The 25,195-nt window shown below is 45.2% G+C and overlaps 2 non-coding genes across 2 annotated transcripts; both read right to left on the reverse strand.

Annotated features, from left to right (window-relative positions):
- Nucleotides 1-11,042: 11,042 nt before the first annotated feature.
- TRNAN-GUU (transfer RNA asparagine (anticodon GUU)) lies at nucleotides 11,043-11,116 on the reverse strand. The gene has a single exon. It is a non-coding gene; the product is annotated as a tRNA-Asn (tRNA).
- Nucleotides 11,117-15,369: 4,253 nt separating this feature from the next.
- TRNAQ-CUG (transfer RNA glutamine (anticodon CUG)) lies at nucleotides 15,370-15,441 on the reverse strand. The gene has a single exon. It is a non-coding gene; the product is annotated as a tRNA-Gln (tRNA).
- Between the last annotated feature and the right edge of the window lie 9,754 nt (nucleotides 15,442-25,195).

A 25,195-nucleotide genomic window follows, 5' to 3' on the forward strand; every position in this document is an offset into this window, starting at 1 on the left:
CAAATTAGATTTTAAACTAAAGTCTGTAATTAGAGACACAGAAGGACACTATATCATTCTTAAAGGGTCTATCCAACAAGAAGATCTAACAATTGTAAATATCTATGCCCCCAACATGGGAGCAGCCATCTACATAAGCCAACTGTTAACCAAAATAAAGAGTCATATTGATAACAATACGTTAATTGGAGGAGACCTCAATACTCCACTCTCAGCAATGGACAGATCATCTAAGCAGAAAATCAACAAGGAAACAAGAGCTTTGAATGATCCATTGGACCAGATGGACCTCATAGATATTTACAGAACATTCCACCCTAAAACAACAGAATACTCATTCTTCTTGAGCACACATGGAACTTTCTTCAGAATAGACCACATACTGGGTCACAAATCAGGTCTCAACTGATACCAGAAGATTGAGATTATTCCCTGCATATTCTCAAACCACAATGCTTTAAAACTGGAGCTCAATCACAAGAAAAAAATTGGCAGAAATTCAAACACTTGGAAGCTAAAGACCATTCTGCTCAAGAATGTTTGGGTCAACCAGGAAATCAAAGAAGAACTTAAACAATTCATGGAAATCAATGAGAACAAAAACACATCGGTCCAAAACCTATGGGATACTGCAAAGGCAGTCCTAAGGGGGAAATACATAGCCATCCAAGCCTCACTCAAAAAAAATAGAAAAATCCCGAATTCACCAACTAACTCTACACCTTAAAGAACTAGGGAAAAAGCAACAAACGATGCCTAAGCCACGCATTAGAAGAGAAATAATTAAAATTAAAGCAGAGATCAATGAATTAGAAACCAGAAACACAGTAGATCAGATCAACGAAACTACAGGTTGGTTCTTTGAAAGAAGTAATAAGATCGATAAACCACTGGCCAGACTTATCCAAAAGAAAAGAGAAAGGACCCAAATTAATAAAATTATGAATGAAAGGGGAGAGACCACGACTAACACCAAGGAAATAGAAACAACTATTGGAAATTATTATCAACAACTCTATGCCAAGAAACTGAGCAACCTGGATGAAATGGAGGCCTTCCTGGAAACCTATAAGCTGCCAAGAGTGAAACAGGAAGAAATTGACAACCTGAATAGGCCAATAACCAGTAACGAGATTGAAGCAGTGATCCAAAACCTCCCAAAAAACAAGAGCTCAGGGCCTAATGGATTCCCTGGGGAATTCTACCAAACATTCACAGAAGAAATAATACCTACTCTACTGAAGTTGTTTCAAAAAATAGAAACAGAAGGAAAACTTCCAAACTCATTCTATGAGGCCAGCATTACCTTAATCCCCAAACCAGGCAAAGACCCCATCAAAAAGGAGAATTTCAGACTGATATCCCTGATGAATATGGATTCCAAAATCCTCAACAAAATCCTAGCTAATAGGATCCAACAATACATTAAAAGGATCATCCACCATGACCAAGTGAGATTTATCCCCGGGATGCAAGGGTGGTTCAACATTTGCAAATCAATCAATGTGATAGAACACATTAACTAAGAGGAGGGAGAAGAACCATATGGTCCTCTCAATTGATGCAGAAAAAGCATTTGACAAAATACAACATCCTTTCCTGATTAAAACTCTTCAGAGTATAGGGATAGAGGGAACATTCCTCAAGTTCATAAAATCCATCTATGAAAAACACACAGCAAATATCTCCTCAATGGGGAAAAGCTGAGAGCCTTTCCCTTAAGATCAGGAACACGTCAAGGATGCCCACTCTCGCCACTGTTGTTCACCATAGTACTAGAAGTCCTAGCAACAGCAATCAGACAACAAAAAGAAATAATAAAAGGTATTCAAATTGGCAAAAAAGGAGTCAAATTCTCTCTTTTCGCAGATGACATGATACTTTATGTGGAAAACCCAAAAGACTCCACCCCCAAATTACTAGCACTCATACAGCAATTCAATAATGTGGCAGATACAAAACCAATGCACAGAAATCAGGTTGCTTTCTTATATACTAACAATGCAACTGTAGAAAGAGAAATTAGAGAAACGATTCCATTTACAAAAGCACCAAAAACCATAAGATACCTCGGAATAGAGGTAAAGGATCTATACTCTAGGAACTACAAAAGACTCATGAAGGAAATTGAAGAAGACACAAAAAGATGGAAAAATATTCCATGCTCATGGATCGGAAGAATAAACATTGTTAAAATGTCTATGCTACCCAGAGCAATCTATACCTTCAATGCCATCCCGATCAAAATTCCAATGACATTTTTCAAAGTGCTGAAACAAACAATCCTAAAATTTGTATGGAATCAGAAAAGACCCCGAATCGCCAAGGAAATGTTGAAAAAGAAAAACAAAGCTGGGGGCATCATGTTGCCCAATTTCAAGCTCTATTACAAAGCTGTGATCAGCAAGACAGCATGGTACTGGCACAAAAACAGACATAGAGACCAATGGAACAGACTAGAGAGCCCAGATATGGACCCTCAACTCTATGGTCAAAAAATCTTTGACAAAACAGGAAGAAACATGCAATGGAAAAAAAACAGTCTCTTCAATAAATGGTGCTGGGAAAATTGGACAGCCACATGCAGAAGAATGAAACTCGATCATTCTCTAACACCATTCACAAAGATAAACTCAAAGTGGATGAAAGACCTCAATGTGAGACAGGAATCCATCAAAATCCTAGAGGAGAACATAGGCAGTAACCTCTTTGACATCGCCCACAGCAACTTCTTTCCATGATACATCTCCAAAAGCTAGTGAAACAAAAGCAAAAATGAACTTTGGGACTTCATCAAGATAAAAAGCTTCTGCACAGCAAAGGAAACAGTCAACAAAACAAAGAGGCAACCCACAGAATGGGAGAAGATATTTGCAAATGACACCACAGATAAAGGGCTGCTATCCAAGATCTATAAAGAACGTCTCAAACTCAACACCCAAAAAACAAGTAATCAAGTCAAAAAGTGGGCAGAAGATATGAAAAGACACTTCTCTGAAGAAGACATACAAATGGCTAACAGACACATGAAAAAATGTTCATCATCATTAGCCGTCAGGGAAATCCAAATCAAAACCACATTGAGATACCATCTCATACCAGTTAGAATGGCCAAAATGGACAGGGAAAGAAACAACAAATGTTGGCGAGGTTGTGGAGAAAGGGGAACCCTCTTACACTGTTGGTGGGAATGCAAGTTGGTATAGCCACTTTGGAAAACAGTGTGGAGATTCCTCAAAAATTTAAAAATAGAGCTACCCTATGGTCCAGCAATTGCACTCCTGGGTATTTACCCCAAAGACACAGATGTAGTGAAAAGAAGGGCCAGATGTACCCCAATGTTCATAGCAGCAATGTCCCAATAGCCAAACTGTGGAAAGAGCCGAGATGCCCTTCAACAGATGAATGGATAAAGAAGATGTGGTCCATATATACAATGGAATATTACACAGCCATCAGAAAGGAAGAATACCCAACTTTTACATCAACATGGATGGGACTGGGGGAGATTATGCTAAGTGAAATAAGTCAAGCAGAGAAAGTCAATTATCATATGGTTTCACTTATTTGTGGAACATAAGGAATAGCATGGAGGACATTAGGAGAATGAAGGGAAAAATGGGCGGGGAATTGGAGGGAGAGATGAACCATGAGAGACTATGGACTCTGAGAATCAAACAGGGTTTTAGAGGGGAGAGGGGAGGGGGGATTGGTTAGCCCGGTGATGGGTATTAAGGAGGGCATGTAGTGCATGGAGCACTGGGTGTTATACGAAAACAATGGATCGTGGATCACCACATCAAAAACCAATGATGTATTGTATGGTGACTAACATAACATAATAAAATTAAAAAAAAAAAAAGAAGGAGAAGAAGATGCTTTGGAAATTTCTTACAAAACAAAACATACCCTTACCTTTGATCCAGAAATCACAGCCCTAGGTATTTACCCAAATGAAATGAAAACTTATGTTCAAGCAAAAACTTGCAGATGAGTGTTTTTAGCAGATTTATTCATAATTTTCAAAAAGTGGAAGTAACCAAAATGTCCTTCGATTGGTGACTGGATAAACAAAGTGGTACATCTATAAAATGGTATTTAGCAATAAAAAGAAATGAGCTATCGAGCCATGAAAAACATGTGGAAACCTTAATAATACATAGCATTAGGTGAAAGAAGCATACAATAAAGTCTACAGACTGTGTGAGTCTAACTATAGGATGTCCTGGAAAAGGCAAAACTATAGAGACAATAAAAAGATGAGTGATTGCCATAGGTCTCTGATGAGAGGAGGGATAAATAAGTAGAACACTGGGACTTTTTAGACAGTGAAATTATCCTATATGATACTGTAGTGGTGGATTCATGACATGCAGGTGTCAAAACCCATAGAACTATATGACAAAGAATGAACTCTAATGTAAACTACCAGCTTCAGTTAATACCGTGTCAATACTATTTCATCACTTGTAACAAATGTACCACAGTAATGCAAGAATGTAAGGGGAAATTGTGTGAGGGAGAACATGGTGCCTATGAATTCATTTATTAATTTACCTGTAAACTCAAATTGTTCTTTAAAAATAATGTTTATTGATAATAATGATAATAAAAAAGAAAGGATGCGACCCTCTCAAATCAAAGTGTTCCTGGCATGCTGTAATGATGTGGTTAATACTGAGCATTGAGGTTCACTAACCTAGAGTCTGACCAGTTGGCGATTTTGATGCCTGTGCCTTCAGCCTCTGGCCCCGGCAGTTCTCCTGGAATCCAGATGTCAGATCAGATAGGTCAAGGTGGCCTTTGTGCTCTAGATGGCGCAAAGGGACCAGCGGCATCTGATAAGGATGGAGAGAAACCATCGGACAGGGCAGAACTAGGTGAATTCAGAGACTCCCCTGCCGCCTCCCTTGCACCCTTAAATCAAAATGCGGGGTGAGGTGGGGGGACTGACAGTGGCTGGGTGAGATCTCGGCCTGAAAGATAAAAGCTGCTGTAGAAACTTTGGTAAATTTTGAGAATCTGAAAGCCAGAAAATGTGTTTAAGTAAAGACTAGAACTTCGGACGATGGGCTTGAACCACTAATCTTTCCACTGACAGCCATAGGCGTTGATTACACGACTGACACAAGGTTATTACAAAATCTCAGTGTTGCCGTGGGTGAGAACTTGCTGCCCAACCCCTGCATCCTCTGCTTAAAACACCTTCAAAACCCGCTGGCGCTGGAGACATTGTGTCTTTTCTTTTTTTAATATTTTATTTATTTATTTGACAGAGAGAGAACACAAGCAGGGGGAGTGGGGGAGGGAGAAGCAGACTTCCCGCTGAGTGGGGAACCCGATGAGGGGCTCGATCCCAGGACCCCGGGATCATGACCTGAGCCAAAGGCAGACGCTTAACCGACTGAGCCACCCAGGCGCCCCTGGAGACATCGAGTCTTGATATTGGGCACAGTTTGGGGGCATCGATACTAGCAAGTGAGCACTTGATGCCCCATGACAGGCCCAGGGGACTCCCCTCACAGCCTCCCTGCTCTAGGTGACGACCACAGGCTCATAGGCTGAAGTCATCCATTTGCCATTCTTCCCTGAGAGGCACTCGTCCCGCTCACCGCGAATTCCACAGCCAGGATAGGCGCCGTGGGAAGGACACGAACCGGCTGTGTCCCCCAACTTGCTGCCTGCTCTCGGTGCCTCCAGAGGAGGGCTCCACCAGGCAGGACCTGGGGTCTACTCACCATGCAGTCCCTGTGCACAGCAGGGCCTAGCACCCAGTAGGCAGCCAATAGATGCTCCGTGAAGGATGCATTCCGCTGCATGGTGCTGGGAGGGACCAAACATTTCACTGTGGCCTATTAGATTTTAGTCCTAGAAAAACCCCAGAATGGGAGGATGTGAAACTTTCAAAACTGGTTGTTTTTTAAAATTAGCAGCTGAATCACGTTAATGTCCCGATTGTGGAAACGTCTAGACGGCACCACCTGGAATTGCACTGAGCTCTCCACCCAGGACCTTGCGGCAACCTCAGCCTGTGGGGACGCCAGCAGGCGAAAGGGTGGAGAGAAAGGTGAGGGTGGGACAACCAGGTGAGAAGAGAGAAAAAACGAGAGAGAGAGAGCGATGCAGATACAGCCACCGAGGAAAAACCCCAGGAGAAAATGCTGTCACCTACTTACACCTGATCACACCCCCGCAGGTCCTGGGTGGCAAGCCTTGCTCATGGGGTGGGGTATAGGGGCCGTGACAGCTTCCGTTCGAATCCGATTCATAATAGGGAGAGGACTCTCTGTCCTGGATTGAAGCCGGCAAGGCCGTCTGATTTTACTCTTCGGACCGGGAGCTCTCCCTGGGGCGAGGCTGCGTTGGACGCACCTAAAAAGGACGAGGAAGTGTGGCGAGGCGCTGAGACTCAGCCCCAAATCCTCGCATAGGGACTCGGCAGCGCCCCTAAGAAGGAGGCCCAGAGGGCGCGGCTCCCAGGCTCCCGAGCTCCCGACAGCGCCCGGGGGACAGGCGGGGCAATTTCTTCGTAAGCGCCTGGGTTCGAGTGGACCTTCCTCTAACTGGGAAGTTGGATTGGTTTTCTTAGGACACGACCTTGCAGCATCCTAGGTGATGCGGACGCAAAGACGCCGTCCCTGAGGGGACCACAAGGAGGCGCCGTGGTCCTTCCACTTCAAAACGCCTTGCAAAGGACGAGGTAGCCCGCGGGTCTCAATTCCGAGGGCCTTTGCGGGTCAGATTTAGCTTGCGGAACGCGACGTAACCTGTTGTGGGTCGCCCCAGGGACCGAGTCGCCTTAGAGCAGCCCGTCCTGCCCAGACCTTGGGGACTGGCTATGGACCCTCAGCCATTCCGCTGGGGCCACCTCACTCCGCCTCCTCAGCATGGACCCCCAAAGTGTCCTGACCAGAGAGAAACGTCTTCCGATGATCGTCCTCTCGGACTGGGTAGCCCTTTCCTCCGCTGGCCTGGAGAGCGGTGGTTTGAAAAACCGGGAGCGAGGAGAAGGAAAAGGAGCAGTAGCCACGAAGGAAGGAAAGGAAAAGATTCAGGGAGCTAGAGAAAATGGGGGGTGAGGAAGACAGCAAGAAAGACGGGAAGGAAATAGGATCCGGGAATGGAATGGGGGAGGGGTGTGGAATCCCGGCAAGTCCCAAGTCCCGTTCTGAGGATCACCGGAGCTCCCAGGGACAGGTGCGAAGGGAAGGAAAGGAACACTTGTTTGGGCTTGGTTGGTTGGTTCTGGCAGGAATTCTACCGCGGGGCAGGAAACTAGTCATCCAGGCGGAGCAGGTACACCTGGGGGAGGCCTAAAAAGCCCGTCCCTGTGGCTAACCCGCAAACGGACTTGATCTCTTCCCTGACACGCGAGCCCAGCGAGCGGCAGGGAGAACGTGAGGCCCGGCGACTCCCGGCGGGTGGAGGAGCCGAGCTCCAACCCCTGAGGCGAGAAGACCCCGGCGGGAGGCGCGTCCCGTGCACGTCAGGCGGAGGAGGGCGGTGTGCGAGCACCTCTGAGATCAGGGCGCCTGCCCCGGGTGGTCCCACGGTGTAATGGTGAGCACTCTGGACTCTGAATCCAGCGATCCGAGTTCAAGTGTCGGTGGAACCTTCCCCTGGGGGCCAAGCCACAGCCACCTCTTACTCTCCTTTCCAATACCCAGCGAGTGGCACGTGCCTTCCCGCTCCCGCTGGTCCCCGTCCCGGGGAGGGAAACTCCGGGGGCGTCGCGCGCCCCTCCCGCGCCCCGGTGGGCGCCTCGCAGCCGCGTCCCCCGCGCTCCGCCGCCGCCGCCTCGTCAGGACCCGGGGAAGGAGAAGCCCGCGTCTCAGAGTGGCGGCCCCCCTCCCCGGCCCCGACACTGCGGCCACAGCCGGGGCACCGGGCCAGTGCCGCCGCTCGTCGGGGTCCCCGTCGGGCCTCGGGGTGAGAGGCGGCGGCTGCGGCCACTACATCCTGCACCGCGAGGGGCGTCCCGTCAGCCTGCACGGGTAGAAAACGCTGTCAATGCGAAACAGCGTTTCGTACCTCCGTCGTGCGGCGGCGAGACTGACGTTTCGGGTCCTGGGTCCAAGCACAAGGTTGGGTGCCTTTCATTTCATTTTCCTCGGATCCTTTCCCGCCAGCTGTCAGAAGAATCCCGAGTCTCTGTTCAGGCCAGTAGGGGTCGCAGTTGTCCTAAACTTTGTACTTGAGTGTGGGGCGTCTCGGGAAACCCTAAACCGCGGGAAAGAGAGATTCTGGCTGGGGATTCTCTGGGCCTCAACTGCGGCCGCCCTCGGGGCTCCTCCCGGGGCGAAGGTGACACGAGCCAGGGCAGCTCCGAGTCCTGAACAGCGCCCCCACCCCCACCCCTTCCCGGCGAAGCCGCCTTAGGACCGGACATGATGGAAACACGCTCGGGAGAAAAATCTGGTCACAAGTTCTGAAGGACCGCATAGCCAGTGAAAATGTTCGCCGCCAAATCTCTCTTAGTTTTGGAACTTCCACCGGTTTACAAAGAACTGTAAACTAAAACTGGTTTTCAAGGGCTCCCTTTGAGGTTCTGAAAAGTAAGCGGGGAGGGCCCGAAGGCGGGAGGGGAGAAACGGGAAAGCGGAGACTGGAGGAGAAAGGAGATGGGAAGGGGAAGGAGCGGGATCCGACGGCGGGGAGCCGGGCGTTCGCCGCTCCGGGTCAGTTGCCGCTTCTAGCTCACTCTGGAGCGCTCCTGCGTTTGGACTGAATCTCGTGGATCTCACCCCACCCCACCCCCCGAGAAGTTTGAAGAACGTGTGTGCCTGGCGTTTTCAGTAATTGTGGAATCGGAGTAGGAGGGTAAATAGACCTGCAAGTTATTGGGAACCAAGTTAGGACCTTGTTGAATTCCTTGGCGTTCACTGGCAAGTAGCCTTTCCCTCCCTTCTCTCCCCTTGCAAGACGACTGCCGGCAGGACAGGCTTGGAGAGGGTCGAGGCACCCAAGACCATGAAGATTGCCAGGGACTAGTTCTTTGCTGGACATGTAGTGGCTGAGCAGACTGTGCCCTTCCAGAGCGTGGAGTCTGGGGGTCTGGCCAGGAGACTGAGCAAGGGGACCAGTCAGGGTTAATCAATAGGCTTTCTGCAAAGCATTGCAGACATTTCTTTTTGACCTCCGCCTTCTTTACTGGAGCGATTCTTTTAATGGAACTGCATTTATCCATAGATTTTAGTACCCCTATCTGGCCAACTATAGCCTCCTCACTCCCTACCAAGACCTGAGCTCCAGACTTTGCTTCAAGGAAAAGATACCCTTCTTTTATTTTCCCACCTGAACTGCTCTAGTTCAAGCCCACTGTCTGCCTGGTGACCAGGACAGTCCCTCACTGGTCCCCTCAGGTTAGGAAGGGCAGATGCTCCTCCACTCCAGCCCCTCTGCAGCCCCATAAATATGTATGGCTTCAACCCATACAAGCATATCCAAGGGCTACGTCTCTCAAAACTCCTTTCCCCTCACCCTGGATCCATACTCTACTACATACATCCATTGCAGAGTGATATAGTTTTCTTCTTGTCCTTCCTGTTGCTTCCCAGCACCCCAGCATTTTTCTTTTTTGTTTTTGGAGTTATTGCTCCTTTCTTGGATAATGTCTTCTTTGTACTGTTCATGAAGGTGCTCTGCCCTCATTTGGTCAAGGAGAGGGCATTGACCCAAGCTCAACCAAGCACATCCAGTACTTCCCTGGAATATGCAAATAGAGGAGGGGGGATGACCAAAGAGTAAATAAACCTCAGATTTATCCACTTGAAAAAAGAGTCCCTGAAAACACTGGTCTTTTGTTCCTGCTATTTGTAACCTGTGTGGCCCAACTGTGAATATAGAGCTTACATCGTTAAAATAATGTAACAATTGACCCATGCAATTATGATACAAATATACTGGAGGATAAAGCAAGAAGAGGTGTGTTTGGGTGTGGGGGTGATAATAGAGGAGTATGTGAGAATAATGCCTACAATTTGAAAATCAAGGAGTAGTAAAGGGGGGGTTGCTGTTTTCCTAAATAAACTTATGCGTATATATAACTTTGATAAAAATTTGTCCCCAATACAAAATAATTCCTTTGCATATATGTACATATTATAAATTTAAAGTTTATTGTTTGTATATTGAATATAAATTTTTATGTAGTCATATTATTGGCTCTTTTCATGGAAGAGTTCTGGGTTTGGTGTCTTGCACAGAACATTTTCCCACTGTAGGTCTATAAAAATGTTAGCAAAAATAGGTTCAAACGAAATGGTAGGGAAGTACTATCCAATTTTGGCAAAACATTGGAGAAAAGAATATTCTCATAAAATGCGGGGAATATGACCTGCTACATTTTCTTTTCAGGGTAATTAGGCAGGAATTAGCAAAATTTGATCTGACAATTCCATTTTCAGGACTCTGGAGAGGAGACGAGTGATGACAGATATCTGTATAAGGCTGTTCCCTGCAGTAGTATGTGTGATAATAAATACTGGAGCCAACTGCATGACCATCAATTAGAGACTGTTTGAATAATGACTCATTTATATCAAGAAGGATCTTAACTAAAAATAACAAAGCAGGTAATGAAAATGCTGATGGCAATGGACTGGTAAGGGCTAATGTGTATTGAACATTTGCTTCGTGAGAGTCATTGGCTACATGCTTTCCCTACACATCTCATTTAAACTTTGGACAACCCAAATACTCCATTTTACTAATCTTACATATAAAATTGGAAGAAAAGTCTATAACTTTTTCGGACTGATTAAGTTTCCCACCCAGAGCCTGTGCCTTCATCGTGGGTGTGACCGGGGTTCTCTTGTTCTCCATTTTAGGGATTTACAATGTTCCGAATTCGCTACACTGTAAACCAGCCTCTGAAAAGTAGGGGAAGATGTAAGGGCGGGCGTAGATTAGGTATGCTCTGGAGCTCCAAAACTTTTTCCTCAAAAGGGCACTCGATGCTGGTGGTGCCTGGGAAATAAAAGCATAAATTTGGTATTCCAAAGAGATATAGACTTTGAAAGCCAGCTCGCCAGAAAAACAAGCGTCCCTGGGTGGGCTTGAACCACCAACCTTTCAGTTAACAGCCGAACGCGATAACCGATTGTGCCACAGAGACACTCGGTAAAGCACTGTGTAAGCTGTTGGTCAATTGTGTTATATACGTAATGGTTTCGTGTTCCTCAAAATCTAGTTATAATAGAAATGAATCCTGGGGATATAAGGCACAACATGAGGGCTATAGTTAACCCTGCTGTATATATACTATATACTATAGTATATTTAAAAGTTGTTAGGTAGTTGTTATGAGTCATCAAAAGGAAAAAATACATTTTAAAATGTTTTTATCTATATGAGGTGATGGATGTTCACCAAACTTGTGGTAATCATTTCACAATGTATGTAAGTCAAGGCATTACGCTGCGTATCTTATATAACGTTATAACTTATAAAGTTAAAACTTATTTCAATCTCAATAAAACTGGGGGTGGGGGAAGTATATTATACATAATGATCTCATTGTACAGAGGTACAGAGAAGTGTTCTTTGTGCCCAAGCTAGGCACCCTCAACTCTTCTGTTTTGCCTAACCTCCCTCCCCGCTCCAGAAGCCTGAAGGCGCAGGAGACATTTGAGGCCAAGAGTCCTGTGGTTACCTAAATTTGGGCGATGACTTGGAGCCCGAAGAAGCGGAGAACTCCCAGGATCAAACATCAGGTGCCCGGGTGACAACCGCAGCCTCTCGGTTTGAAGTCATCCATTTCCAGTTCTTTGCTCCACTTGCCCTGTCCTGCTCCTCCAAGTCCCTCCAGATCTCGGGGCGGGCGGGCGGGCTGGCGTGCGCGCGTGTGAAGAACGAGAATCAGCTGTGCCTCCACCGCGCTAACCCCCTGGATGCCTCTAGATGTGATAACTCCATGGGGTCAGGGACCTTGGGTTTCCTCACAATGCAGCTCCCTCGCTTACAATATTGCCTGGCACTTAGTAGGCTCCCAATAAATGCTCCGTGAAGGAGTCCATTCCGCCGCAAGGGCCTGGAGGGGACAGGAAAGGCACCAAGAATTTCACCTTGAACTATTCATTTTAGTTCTGGAGAATCCCCTGAATGGGAAAACGTGAAAGCCGGCCATTTCTAGATATGTTTATACTGGAAACTGATTTAGAACCAGGTCAAGGTCCGGATCGTGGAAACATCTAGAGGACAGACACCACTTAGAACGTCACTGAGATCCCCACCCAGGACAGTGCGGCGGCCTCCGCGTAGGGGACGCGGGTGGGCGCAGGGAGAAAGGTGACGAGGAGAGCTGAAGAGGAGAAGGAAGTGGGTGGGAGTGAGGGCATTCTGGAGTATGAGAAAGAAAGAGCAAAGGGAGGAGGAGTGAAAAGAAAGCTGAGAGACACCAACACTAACCACTGAAAGAAAAAACAGTGAAAAACGTTGAGGCTATTTAGGTCAGTTAATAGGTCTCAACCACAGCGCAGCAGGTTGTCGTTGGCCTGCGGTGATGGTACAGTGGTTAGTAGTCCGCGTTGCGACCCTAGTAACCTTGGCCTTAATACGACTTATGACGTTATCCAACTCGCTATTTTTCTCTTTAAACAACCCCCGACCCCAGTAAAGCCGGCGGTATGGTGCGATTTCCCGCTACGAAACTGGAGACTGCGAACAGTTGAATCAGGCTCTCGAGCTTCCACGTGGCGGAACTCCCAGCTTCAGCTCACGACAGGCAGCAGAGGCCTGCCTAACTTGGGGGAAAGGCCGAAATTCGCCCTGAGGCTAGGTCTGCTGCGCACGCAGTGCCCACCCTCACCCCCGCCCCCAGAGGCGAGGCAGACCCGCTTTGAGGAAGGAAAGAGCGTACACCCGGAACCACTCACTTTAATTTATGGGTAAGACTGAAGAAAAGCACCCAGCATTGCCTTGGAAAGCTACTATTAGGTAGAAGACAAAAATCCCAGCTTTCACATCTAGCTTGTTCAGTCTGTAGTGTATGACTTCCGCTGAGGTCTTAATTATCCTAGTGAAATGGACCTTTTCTTTTGGTACAAATTTTCCGTAAATTTTAACGTATATGTAGATTTGTGTAGTCACCACCATAATTAGAATACATACAGTTTCATCTCACCAAAAACTTCTTTGTGCTATCTTGTTACTGTTAGAACTCGCAGCAAACATAAGCCCTTGCAATCACTGATCTGTTCACTATAGTTCTAGGTTTCTGAGAATGTCATAAGAAGCATATAGTAGGCAGCCTTGTCAGACTGGCTTCTTTTACTCCCCATGGTGAAGCTGGGATTCCTTTAAGTTGTTGTGTACATCAACAGTTCCTTTTTATTGCAGAGTATTCCATCCAGTGGGTAGACCACTGTTTTGTCTATCAGTTAACCCTTTGAACCATATTTGATGATTGTAGCTTCTGCTCTTACAAATACAGCAGCTATGAACATTCCTGTAGAGATTTTTGTATGAACATTAGTTTTCATTTCTTTAAGGCAAATTCCTGGCAACCCAAGTATGCTAGATCATATAGTACTTGTATGCTTAACTTTATGAGAAACTGCCTGGTTACTCCTTATCCAAGGCACTTGGTACTGTCATTCTAGTAGGTGTGTAACGGTATTTCATTATGGTTTCAATTTGCATTGCCCTAATGTCTAATGATGTTCATATGCTTATATCCTCTAGGGAAGTCTGTTCATGTCTTTTGTCTATTTTTTCATTATTGTTTGTTTCGTTATTGTTAATTTAAGATTTCTTTATATATTCTTGTCACCAGCCTTTTGTAATATTTGTGATTTGTTCATTTTTTTCTCAATCTGTAACTTTTCATTCTCTTAGCTGTTTTTTTTTAATTTTTAATTTTTTTATTTTTATAGATTTTATTTATTTATTTGCGAGAGAGAGAATGAGAGACAGAGAGCACGAGAGGGAGGAGGGTCAGAGGGAGAAGCAGACTCCCTGCCCAGCAGGGAGCCCCATGCGGGAGTCGATCCCGGGACTCCAGGATCATGACCTGAGCTGAAGGCAGTCGCTTAACCGACTGAGCCACCCAGGCGCCCTTAGCTGTTTTTTTGAAAACATTTTTAATTTCAATGAAGTACAATTTATTTATTTATTTTTCTTTTTTTCTGGATAGAACTTTTGGTGACTTACCTAAGAACACTGCCTAACCCCATGTCATGAAGATTTTCTTCTATAAAACATTTAGTCTGTGCTCCATTTTGAGTTCATTTTTGTATAAACTGTATGGTTTAGGTGAAAGTTTTCCTCACGTGGATGTCCAATTATGCCAACACAATTTGTTGAAAAGAAAAAAGTCTTTCTTCACTGAATTGCTTTTACACCTTTGTCAATAATCAATTGGACATATTTCTGTAGTCCGATTTCTGGACCCTCTGCTCTGTTTCATTGGTTTGTGTGTCTATCCCTTTGCTTATCTACAATATCTTGTTATCTGAAGCTTATAGTAAGTCTTAAAAATGGGTAGTCTTATTCCTCTAACTTCATGGTACTTATCAAAGTATATTTAGTTCTTTTTAGGTCTCTATCTCTCTGCCATTCCAGACCAACAAAATGAGAACATGCTTTTATCTACAAACACTTGGAAACTACAAAGACTCTGTGAATAGAAGGAAAAATCATGGTCTTCTTTTCCTATGGTGCCTTCTTGGAGTAGATCCAGGCAGGAAGAAGGGGGAGCCCTGAGGGCGGCCGCAGTTGAGGCCCAGAGAATCCCCAGCCAGAATCTCTCTTTCCCGCGGTTTAGGGTTTCCCGAGACGCCCCACACTCAAGTACAAAGTTTAGGACAACTGCGACCCCTACTGGCCTGAACAGAGACTCGGGATTCTTCTGACAGCTGGCGGGAAAGGATCCGAGGAAAATGAAATGAAAGGCACCCAACCTTGTGCTTGGACCCAGGACCCGAAACGTCAGTCTCGCCGCCGCACGACGGAGGTACGAAACGCTGTTTCGCATTGACAGCGTTTTCTACCCGTGCAGGCTGACGGGACGCCCCTCGCGGTGCAGGATGTAGTGGCCGCAGCCGCCGCCTCTCACCCCGAGGCCCGACGGGGACCCCGACGAGCGGCGGCACTGGCCAGGTGCCCCGGCTGTGGCCGCAGTGTCGGGGCCGGGGAGGGGGGCCGCCACTCTGAGACGCGGGCTTCTCGTCCCCTGGTTCCTGAGGAGGCGGCGGCGGCGGAGCGCCGGGGACGCGGCTGCGAGGCGCCCACCGGGGCGCGGGAGGGGCGCGCGACGCCCCCGGAGTTTCCCTCCCCGGGACGGGGACCAGCGGGAGCGGGAAGGCACGTGCCACTCGCTGGGTATTGGAAAGGAGAGTAAAAGGCGGCTGCGGCCTGGCCCCCAGGGGAAGGTTCCACCGAGACTTGAACTCGGATCGCTGGATTCAGAGTCCAGAGTGCTCACCATTACACCATGGAACCACCCGGGGCAGGCGCCCTGACTCTCGGAGGGGTGCACACAGCGCCCTCCTCCGCCGGACGTGCCCGGGACGCGCCTCCCGCCGGGATCTTCTCGCCTCAGGGGTTGGAGCTCGGCTCCTCCACCCGCCGGGAGTCGCCGGGCCTCACGTTCTCCCTGCCGCTCGCTGGGCTCGCGTGTCGGGGAACGAGATCAAGTCCCTTTGCGGGTTAGCCACAGGGACGGGCTTTTTAGGCCTCCCCCAGGTGTACCTGCTCCGCCTGGATGACTAGTTTCCTGCCCCGCGGTAGAATTCCTGCCAGAACCAACCAACCAAGCCCAAACAAGTGTTCCTTTCCTTCCCTTCGCACCTGTCCCTGGGAGCTCCGGTGATCCTCAGAACGGGACTTGGGACTTGCCGGGATTCCACCCCCTCCCATTCCATTCCCGGATCCTATTTCCTTCCCGTCTTTCTTGCTGTCTTCCTCACCCCCCATTTTCTCTAGCTGCGCGGGCCTTCAGTCGGCTCAGGACCATCCCGGGGCCTGGGCGACTCCAAAGTCAAGAACCGGGTTTGGCGCACCTCAAGGCTGGCTGATCACCTCCCGCCAAATTGAACCTCTAGCCAGGTTCTCTACCACCCGTGTGGGGGAATGCGATGCCTCCCGTTATCGCCCCCGCGTGGCCACGCCGCCTACAGCGCACAGAGCTCCGCGCAGGGCCGGAAGCTGCGGGGGCAAGAGATGCCAGAAAATTCACAGAACGCTGCACCATACTTAGGACCTTGAAATTAAAAGTCCGACAAACCACCGACTAAAACAGATGCATGGAAAAGAAAAAAGGTATGCTCCTGTCTCCTGGCTACGAGCGGGGGTTGGAAATGCAATTGATATAGTGTTTTGGGATTCAGACTGGATAGTCTCCCAAATGTGAACCTGGGGATCTTTGCCAGGCAGAAGACTAAGTCATACATAGAACCCCAGCCTTCTGCAGCCAACTCTCTACTTTTTAAATTTCCGGTGACCCAGAGAAGGCGAAAGCTGTCCTGCCACTATGTTTGCACAACCCAACATCTGAGCACTTGGACATTCCTAACTCTTGAGCGGCGAGGCAGGCGGGGCGGGGAGGTCTTGGACTCTTGGTGTGAGAAAGGAGGGAAAAGGTTTCGCCCCTTAGACTGAAAGAAGTATGCTAGTCAGATTCAGTAGGAAATTATCAATGACCCAGAGCTGTGGTTTATATCCTGTTAACAATGGTTACTCCTATGGAAATTAGTGTGGAGGAGAGGAATTTTCCCCCTATGCATTCTTTTATCATGTAACGTACAAAGAGAATATATCGATGTGTTCCTTAGGTTTAAAAAAAAAGGATGAAAATGAGAAAAAATGAAAGAAAGATGCTTTAGATGCCAGTGCGGAGGCAATTTAATTGAGGAGGGGAAAAGGAGAGCTTCTTTGGGGAGAGAACTCTGAGTGGGCGCCAGAGTTCTGAGAAGATCCTAGGGGACAAAGCTGGAGCTTCACTCTAGCCAGTTGGGGCAGAGGAAGGAGGTTGGCTGTTGGATTGAGCAGCATTCTCCTACAGGTGGGTTATTTGGGGATCTATCCCCAGCCTCTTACAGTCTGGGGGCACCTGGGTGGCTCAGTTGGTTGAGTGTCTGACTCTTGGTTTTGGCCATGATCTCAAAGGTCCTGAGATGGAGCCCCGTGTCAGGCACTGCTCTCAGTGGGGAGCCTGATTGAAGATTCTCTTCCTCTGCCCTTCCCTCTACTCACTCTCTCTCTCTCTCAAATAAATACATGAATCTTAAAAAAAAAGAATACTAGATATAGTCTGTTACTGAGGTTCTTGATGTTTCTTTCAGAAGTCTCAATTTCTAGTTTGTAGAAGGGCTTGTGTAAGGGAAACGCAGAATCACTGTGTAGGATAAGACTGAATGGCTCTGGATAATTCTCCATCATAACCAACAACCTCAGCATGGTCAAGAAATATCCACAAAACAGGGGCACCTGGATGGCTCAGTCAGTTAAGTGTCTGACTCTTGGTTTGAGTTCAGGTTATAATCTCAGAGTTGAGAGATCGAGCCCCTCTCTGGCCTCTCTGCTCAGCGGGGAGTCGGCTTGAGATTCTCTCTCTTCCCCTCCCTCTCCTTCACTTGTGTGCTCTCTCTTTCAAAATAAAGAAATGAATCTTTAAAAAAAGAAAGAAAAAGAAATAGGGGTGCCTGGATGGCTCAGTCAGTTAAGTGTCTGCCTTTGGATCAGGTCATGATCCCAGGGTCCTGGGATTGAGGCCCTCGTCGGGCTCCCTACTCAGCTGGGAGTCTGCTTTTCCCTCTCCCTCTGCCCCTTCCCCTCGCCCTGCTGAGGCTCTCTCTCTCACTCACTCTCTCTCAAATAAATAAAATTGTTTAAAAAAAGAAGTAGGGCACCTGGGTGGCTCAGTCGTTAAGCGTCTGCCTTCGGCTCAGGTCATGATCCCAGAGTCCTGGGATCGAGTCCCACATCGGGCTCCCTGCTCTGCGGGAAGCCTGCTTCTCCCTCTCCCACTCCCCCTGCTTGTGTTCCTGCTCTCGCTATGTCTCTGTCAAAAAAATAAATAAAATCTTTAAAAAAAATAAAAATAAAAAAAATAAAAAATAAAATAAATAAATAAAAAAAGAAGTAAACACAAAACAAATGAATTTGATTAGTGATTACCCTGAGACTTTGTACCAGTTAAGCCATTAAGTTATAAGTCGTCCTTGCTAACATAGGGAGTTTGAAAGCATTCATCCTTGGGGTCACACAGATAAAATGGCATTAAATCATTTAGTGTCTCTCTCTCCCTCTCTCCCCACCCTTCTCTCTCATACCACACACACACACACGCAGGCCTGCACACACACAATGGCCTCATTAGCAGAGATTTAGTATAAATAGCATTAGGCATTTAGTAAGCTACAGGCCAATAAACTCCCACTAAGCAGTTGTCAAATCTAATGTGCACTAGCTTTTGAAACTTTAAGAATGAGTGATGCACAATGTTTCCAACATATCTTCAACTGGTTAAAGAGAGTACAGTTGATCCTTGAACGACACAGGTTTGAACTGCGTGGGTCCACTTATGTGTGATTTTTTTCAATACATACAGTACTATACATGTATTTCCTTTTCCTTAAAAGAGTTTCTTAATAACATTTTATTTTCTCTAGCTTATTTTATTGGAAGACTACAGTATATACTACATTTAACATACAAAATATGTGTTACTTAACTATGTTACTGGTAAGGCTTTCCAGCCAATAGTCAGCCATTGGAAGTTAAGTTTTGGGGAGTCAAAGATCATATGCAGATTTTTGACTATGTGTGTGTGGCGGGGAGTCAATGCCCTAACCCCTGAGTTGTTCAAGAGTCAGCTGTATTTGATTTCCTTCTTATTTCAACCCTCACACTGATAAACTCTGTTATTTGATTAGCTGTTTAGTGAACATATTTCATGTCATTCTTCTCCACTTTGTTCTTGCTTTGGGATCAGAAGCAATGTGATTTGTGTACACTTAAGCCCAAACAAAGCTTTCACATTTCTCTTGAATAGTTTCAATGCCTTGCAAAATACTTCCCTGAAAGGTCAAGATTTTCTACTCTACCTTGGTTATATTTAATGTCAGTGTCCTGCTGACAACATCCCTAGATCTGACAGGGTAAGTGTTGGGTGGACTTGACACCATGAGGTCCTCTAAACAAAAGCTTCTCTGCATAGTTGTGTTCATTGATATACAGTTTTGCAAGTTCATGCCATGCTCCTTGGTTACCAAAAATTTGTTCTAAATACTCATTCATGGTAATCTTGAACAGCTTCTGTATTTCTTCTAGGGCTTTTTGAGTATCAATTTTGTGTTTTCTTGCAGTAATTGGATCTTCTTATATTAGTTGGATCTTCTTATAAAATTGGGTTACATGGCTGTAGTATAACATCATTATATCTTTCCATGGCTTCAGATTTCGCTTATCTCTGTGACTGCCAGGAAAATTCAACACCTGAAGGTCAAAACAATGCCAAGCAATATCTTGGGCTGCAATCATCACCTGTTCACATATAATCCAAATATCATCTCCAAGCTTAGAATCATAGTCATGGATTAACTCTTCAAATTCTACCATTGGAACACTGTTTTCAATAATTTTCTTCTCTTTTGCATTTTAGCTCACATTTCTTCCCAAGTGACATCATAAAGTTCTGAGACCTTTGCTGTCTTTCTAGAACCCAGAGGCAGCCAGGTGAGAGGATGAGGCAATTCATTTGTTCTTTCAGTGCTAGGGGCCAGATATTGAAAATTTAGCCATTATGAAGATGACTTTTTGTTGGCACACAGCATTGGAGGTGCTCTAACCTCCACTTCATGCTCTCTTGTCTCACTGCCTGACATAAATTGTCTAAACTTCATCAAACCACAGGATAATTCTGGGTTAAAAGAAACTTAGAGGTCATCTACTTACTATCCTCTTTTTACAGCTGAGAAAATTGAAGTGACTTCATCAAATTTGCACAATATTCTATGGCAGAAATAATGCTAGAACCCTGGATGCTCAGAGCACAAAGCTGACATCCCTTTCCCCTGTACCATGTGTTTTCTCTAGAGAATTTTAGAAATTATAATTTTGTGATCATTTTTTTCATGTCATAATTCCTAATGCCAGTCCTTTTACCCTGAATCGTCACAAAACGGCTTGCCTGGTGTAGGTTCTCAATAAACTTAGGTGTGTGATATTTTGGACAAGTAAAACAGAGATTTGTTCCCACATTCAAACCTACAATTGAACCATAGCAAGATATTATTGTGGATTATTTTCTTTATTTTCCAGAGTTACTGACCTGAAGTGCCAATTAGTTTAATCTTTCCCATGGCCTTGAGAATCTCTGATAATGCAAAAGATAGAATCTTCCTAATGTACAGCCCTACCTGTCAAGGAGTTACTACTGAACCTTTCTTTTTATAGCCTGTGTCATGAAAATAGTGAGTTTTTTTTCCCCTAAACTTAAAATTATAATAATGAATATCCTTTCTCAAACAATACATGTACCTCTTTCTCTCCCTTCTCCATCCCCATAGTATTTCAACAACTGTCCTTTTTTCTGTCTTATTGAGAAACCCTGTCCTAGTTATTCTCTTCCCCATTCTCATGTTTCAAAGTATTTTTCCTTGATGTCAAAAATGGATTCACTGATCATCCAGGATGTGATTCTTCAGATTTTCAACTACCTATTTACTTCTTCAGTGACTGTATAAGAGTTACCTAGGAAATTCGTGTGGCGGGGGTGGGGAGGGAAGGGGGATTCCTTTGCTTTATCCCTAAGCCCAGAGATTCTTAACAAGTTCCTCATGTGATTTTGGTGTAAGTGATCCCTAGATTTGAAGCCAATTGGAGAATGAGGGATTCACATTAATTGAGTGACTTCTCAGACACTGAAGTTAATCTCTCTCACACACACATAGACACACGCACACGCACACAAACACGCACACGCACACGCACACAAAGTCATTCAAAAGCTCTATATGTAATGTTATATTCTCCATTTTGTAAAATAAGATAATGAGGCTTGAAGAGATTAAAAAAGCTGTCTAGTGTTCCACATTAAGTAATTGGTGGATCTGGTATTCAAATCCAATAATGTCCTTTCCCAGTCCATGGTTTTATTGCTTTACTCCAGCCCCAGTAGAGGATTGAGTGGGGAATATACTTAGAATTAAGGAATATTGGTAAAAATTAGTTGTTTATAATGACTTTATTTATTCAACAAATATTTATTGACTATGTGGTGGGGACTTGTGTAGCGGGGGGATAAGACAGGTCCTACTCACATGAAGATTATCTTCCAGCAGCCAAACATTATACAGATTGTTACTAAAAACATTGTAATTGTGATGAATGTTAATTATTACTTATGTGTTCCTTGGTCCAATTTCATTAGCTAAGGATTGAAAGCTGACTGAGCATTAAAAGTAGACCTATAGAGTCCATGAGAAATATTTTTCCTGGGCAAGAATCTACTGATTTATTTGTCTTAAATGTGAGAAAACATTGTTTATTTCAAAGGCCTCTGACATTTTCATATGAAGTTGTGTGGCATGGTGCAGAGAACACTGGCCTGGGAGTCTTGAAGCTCCTGGGTTTATAAAGGTAGCTCTGCCACCAGCAAGCTATGGGAGCTCTTTGCAAGGGTCAGTTTGTTAATCTTTGCAAGTGTCAGTCAGTTTGTTAATCTTTGCAAGTGTCAGTTTTTTCATGTACAAAATTAGGTTAGTGTCCTTTATTTTTCTAGTTTTCCAAATTTCTTATAGAGGAACAGCCCCACCCTGGAGACCTTGTGTGTATTCACATAGCCACACAGGCAAAGGCTTGAATTGTAGCTAATCTAAGTCTTGGTAGACTATCTCTTCATCCACTAGAACATGAGAGGATGGGAGGCTTGTAAGAAGTTACCCTGAAGATTCCACTCACCTCCCTGTTTCCCCTGATAGGCTATCAATACCTACCAAGTTTTGGTGAGATATGATGCTTTTTGCCTGCCCCCCTCAAGGTACAGCTGAGACTATAAAACCATTTAGCTGGAATCCAGAACGGCTTCCCTAGCCATGGGTATTCTGCAGCTCACACTGTCATTATCAGCCCCTTTTGTTTTAGTGTTATATGTTTTGGTGTATGGGACAGTAGGCCAGGAAGCTGGCACATTTGGCTATTCTTCCTTTCACTATCTATGTAAGTAATAAACTGGATCTAAAAATGTCGTTATATTTTTGTCAGCTGTATCAGTCAGGCCTTGGCCTCATCTTATGTGCTTGACAGTTCCTTCCTGCTCCAGTGTCCTCTGTGTCTATGATGAACTAAGGTGAATGTTAAAAAAGTCATTAGGAACTGCAACCAAAACCAGGCCATAGCCCCTGGTGTATGTATTTGCTGAATAAATGCTGTGCTTAGCCTATGCCCTGAGAACACAGAGCTGAAAGAGTAGTTAGAAGAAAGAGTATAGGTTTAGAGAATGAGAACAGCATGCAGAAGGATGAGCTAATGGTGGTGTCTTGATAGTCAAAGGGGATAGGAATGAGGGCAGTCTTCAGGCTCGGATCAGAAAGCTTGAGGGGAAACTAAGGAATGCCTACAATAACATCCAGTACCTTAAGGAGGAGCCTGGGCTGAGCAGTGAGGACTGGAAGAGTAACTCACCCCACATTGAACTATGTACCTGGCCAAGGAGAACCACAGGTGGACTCAGGGTTCATCTAAACTGTTGGGAATAATCAACTCCAAGGGGAGGAGGATGTAACCATGAGACTCTGCTACATACCCTAGGACTTGACCTTCGAGCTGTCCTCACAGTGGATGCCCACCAAATAACTGTTGGATTAGCAGGAATGAAATGCTTGAAGAAGTGTTGGGGAATTTTATCTTTTTTTTTTTTTATTCTTATGTTAATCCCCATACATTACATCATTAGTTTTACATGAAGTGTTCCATGATTCATTGTTTGTGCATAACACCCAGTGCTCCATGCAGAATGTGCCCTCCTCAATACCCACCACCAGGCTAACCCATCCTCCCACCCCCCTCCCCTCTAGAACCCTGTTTGTTTTTCAGAGTCCATCGTCTCTCATGGTTCGTCTACCCCTCCGATTTCCCCCGCTTCATTCTTCCCCTCCCGCTACCTTCTTCTTCTTCTTTTTTTTTTTCTTAACATATATTGCATTATTTGTTTCAGAGGTACAGATCTGAGGTTCAACAGTCTTGCACAATTCACAGCGCTTACCAAAGCACATACCCTCCCCAGTGTCTATCACCCAGTCACCCCATCCCTCCCACCCCACCCCCCACTCCAGCAACCCTCAGTTTGTTTTCGGCAATTAAGAATTCCTCATATCAGTGAGATCATATGATACATGTCTTTCTCTGTTTGACTTATTTCACTCAACATAATACCCTCCAGTTCATCCACGTCATTGCAAATGGCAAGATCTCATTCCTTTTAATGGATGCATAATATTCCATTGTATATATATACCACAGCTTCTTTATCCATTCATCTGTCGATGGACATCTTGGCTCTTTCCACAGTTTGGCTATTGTGGACATTGCTGCTATAAACATCAGGGTGCACATACCCCTTCGGATCCCTACTTTTGTATCTTTGGGGTAAATACCCAGTAGTGCAATTGCTGGATCATAGGGTAGCTCTATTTTCAACTTTTTGAGGAACCTCCATACTGTTTTCCAGAGTGGCTGCACCAGCTTGCATTCCCACCAACAGTGTAGGAGGGTTCCCCTTTCTCCACATCCCCGCCAACATCTGTTGTTTCCTGACTTGTTAATTTTAGCCATTCTGACTGGTGTGAGGTGGTATCTCATTGAGGTTTTGATTTGGATTTCCCTGATGCCGAGCGATATTGAGCACTTTTTCATGTGTCTGTTGGCCATTTGGATGTCTTCTTTGGAAAAATGTCTGTTCATGTCTTCTGCCCATTTCTTGATTGGATTCTTTGTTCTTTGGGTGTTGAGTTTGATGAGTTCTTTATAGATTTTGGATACTAGCCCTTTATCAGATATGTCATTTGCAAATATCTTCTCCCATTCTGTCCGTTGTCTTTTGGTTTTGTTGAGTGTTTCCTTTGCTTTGCAAAAGCTTTTTATCTTGATGAAGTCCCAATAGTTCATTTTTGCCCTTGCTTCCCTTGCCTTTGGCGATGTTTCTAGGAAGAAGTTGCTTCAGCTGAGGTCAAAGAGGTTGCTGCCTGTGTTCTCCTTTAGGATTTTGATGGACTCCTGTCTCACATTGAGGTCTTTCAACCATTTGGAGTCTATTTTTGTGTGTGGTGTAAGGAAATGGTCCAGTTTCATCCTTCTGCATGTGGCTATCCAATTTTCCCAACACCATTTGTTGAAGAGACTGTCTTTGTTCCATTGGACATTCTTTCCTACTTTGTCAAAGATGAGTTGACCATAGAGTTGAGGGTCCATTTCTGGGCTCTCTATTCTGTTCCATTGATCTATGTGTCTGTTCTTGTGCCAGTACCATGCTATCTTGATGATGACAGCTTTGTAATAGAGCTGGAAGTCCAGAATTGTGATGCCGCTGGCTTTGCTTTTCTTTTTCAACATTCCTCTGGCTATGCGGGGTCTTTTCTGGTTCCATACAAATTTTAGGATTATTTGTTCCATTTCTTTGAAAAAAGTGGATGGTATTTTGATGGGGATGGCATTGAATGTGTAGATTGCTCTAGGTAGCATTGACATCTTCACAATATTTGTTCTTCCAATCCATGAGCATGGCACATTTTTCCATTTCTTTGTGTCTTCCTCAATTTCTTTCATGAGTATTTTATAGTTTTCTGAGTACAGATCCTTTGTCTCTTTGGTTAGATTTATTCCTAGGTATCTTATGGTTTTGGGTGCAATTGTAAATGGGATCGACTCCTTAATTTCTCTTTCTTCTGTCTTGTTGTTGGTGTAGAGGAATGCCACTGACTTCTGTGCATTGATTTTATATCCTGCCACTTTACTGAATTCCTGTATGAGTTCTAGCAGTTTCGGGGTGGAGTCTTTTGGGTTTTCCACATAAAGTATCATATCATCTGCAAAGGGTGAGAGTTTGACTTCTTCTTTGCCAATTTGGATGCCTTTTATTTCTTTTTGTTGTCTGATTGCTGTGGCTAGGACTTCCAATACTATGTTGAATAGCAGTGGTGATAGTGGACATCCCTGCTGCGTTCCTGACCTTAGGAGGAAAGCTCTCAGTTTTTCC

This window comes from Mirounga angustirostris, unplaced genomic scaffold (genome assembly GCF_029215605.1).
Source record: "Mirounga angustirostris isolate CCGP_5_RB_7025 unplaced genomic scaffold, mMirAng1.0.hap1 SCAF_4, whole genome shotgun sequence".
NCBI lineage: Eukaryota > Metazoa > Chordata > Mammalia > Carnivora > Phocidae > Mirounga > Mirounga angustirostris.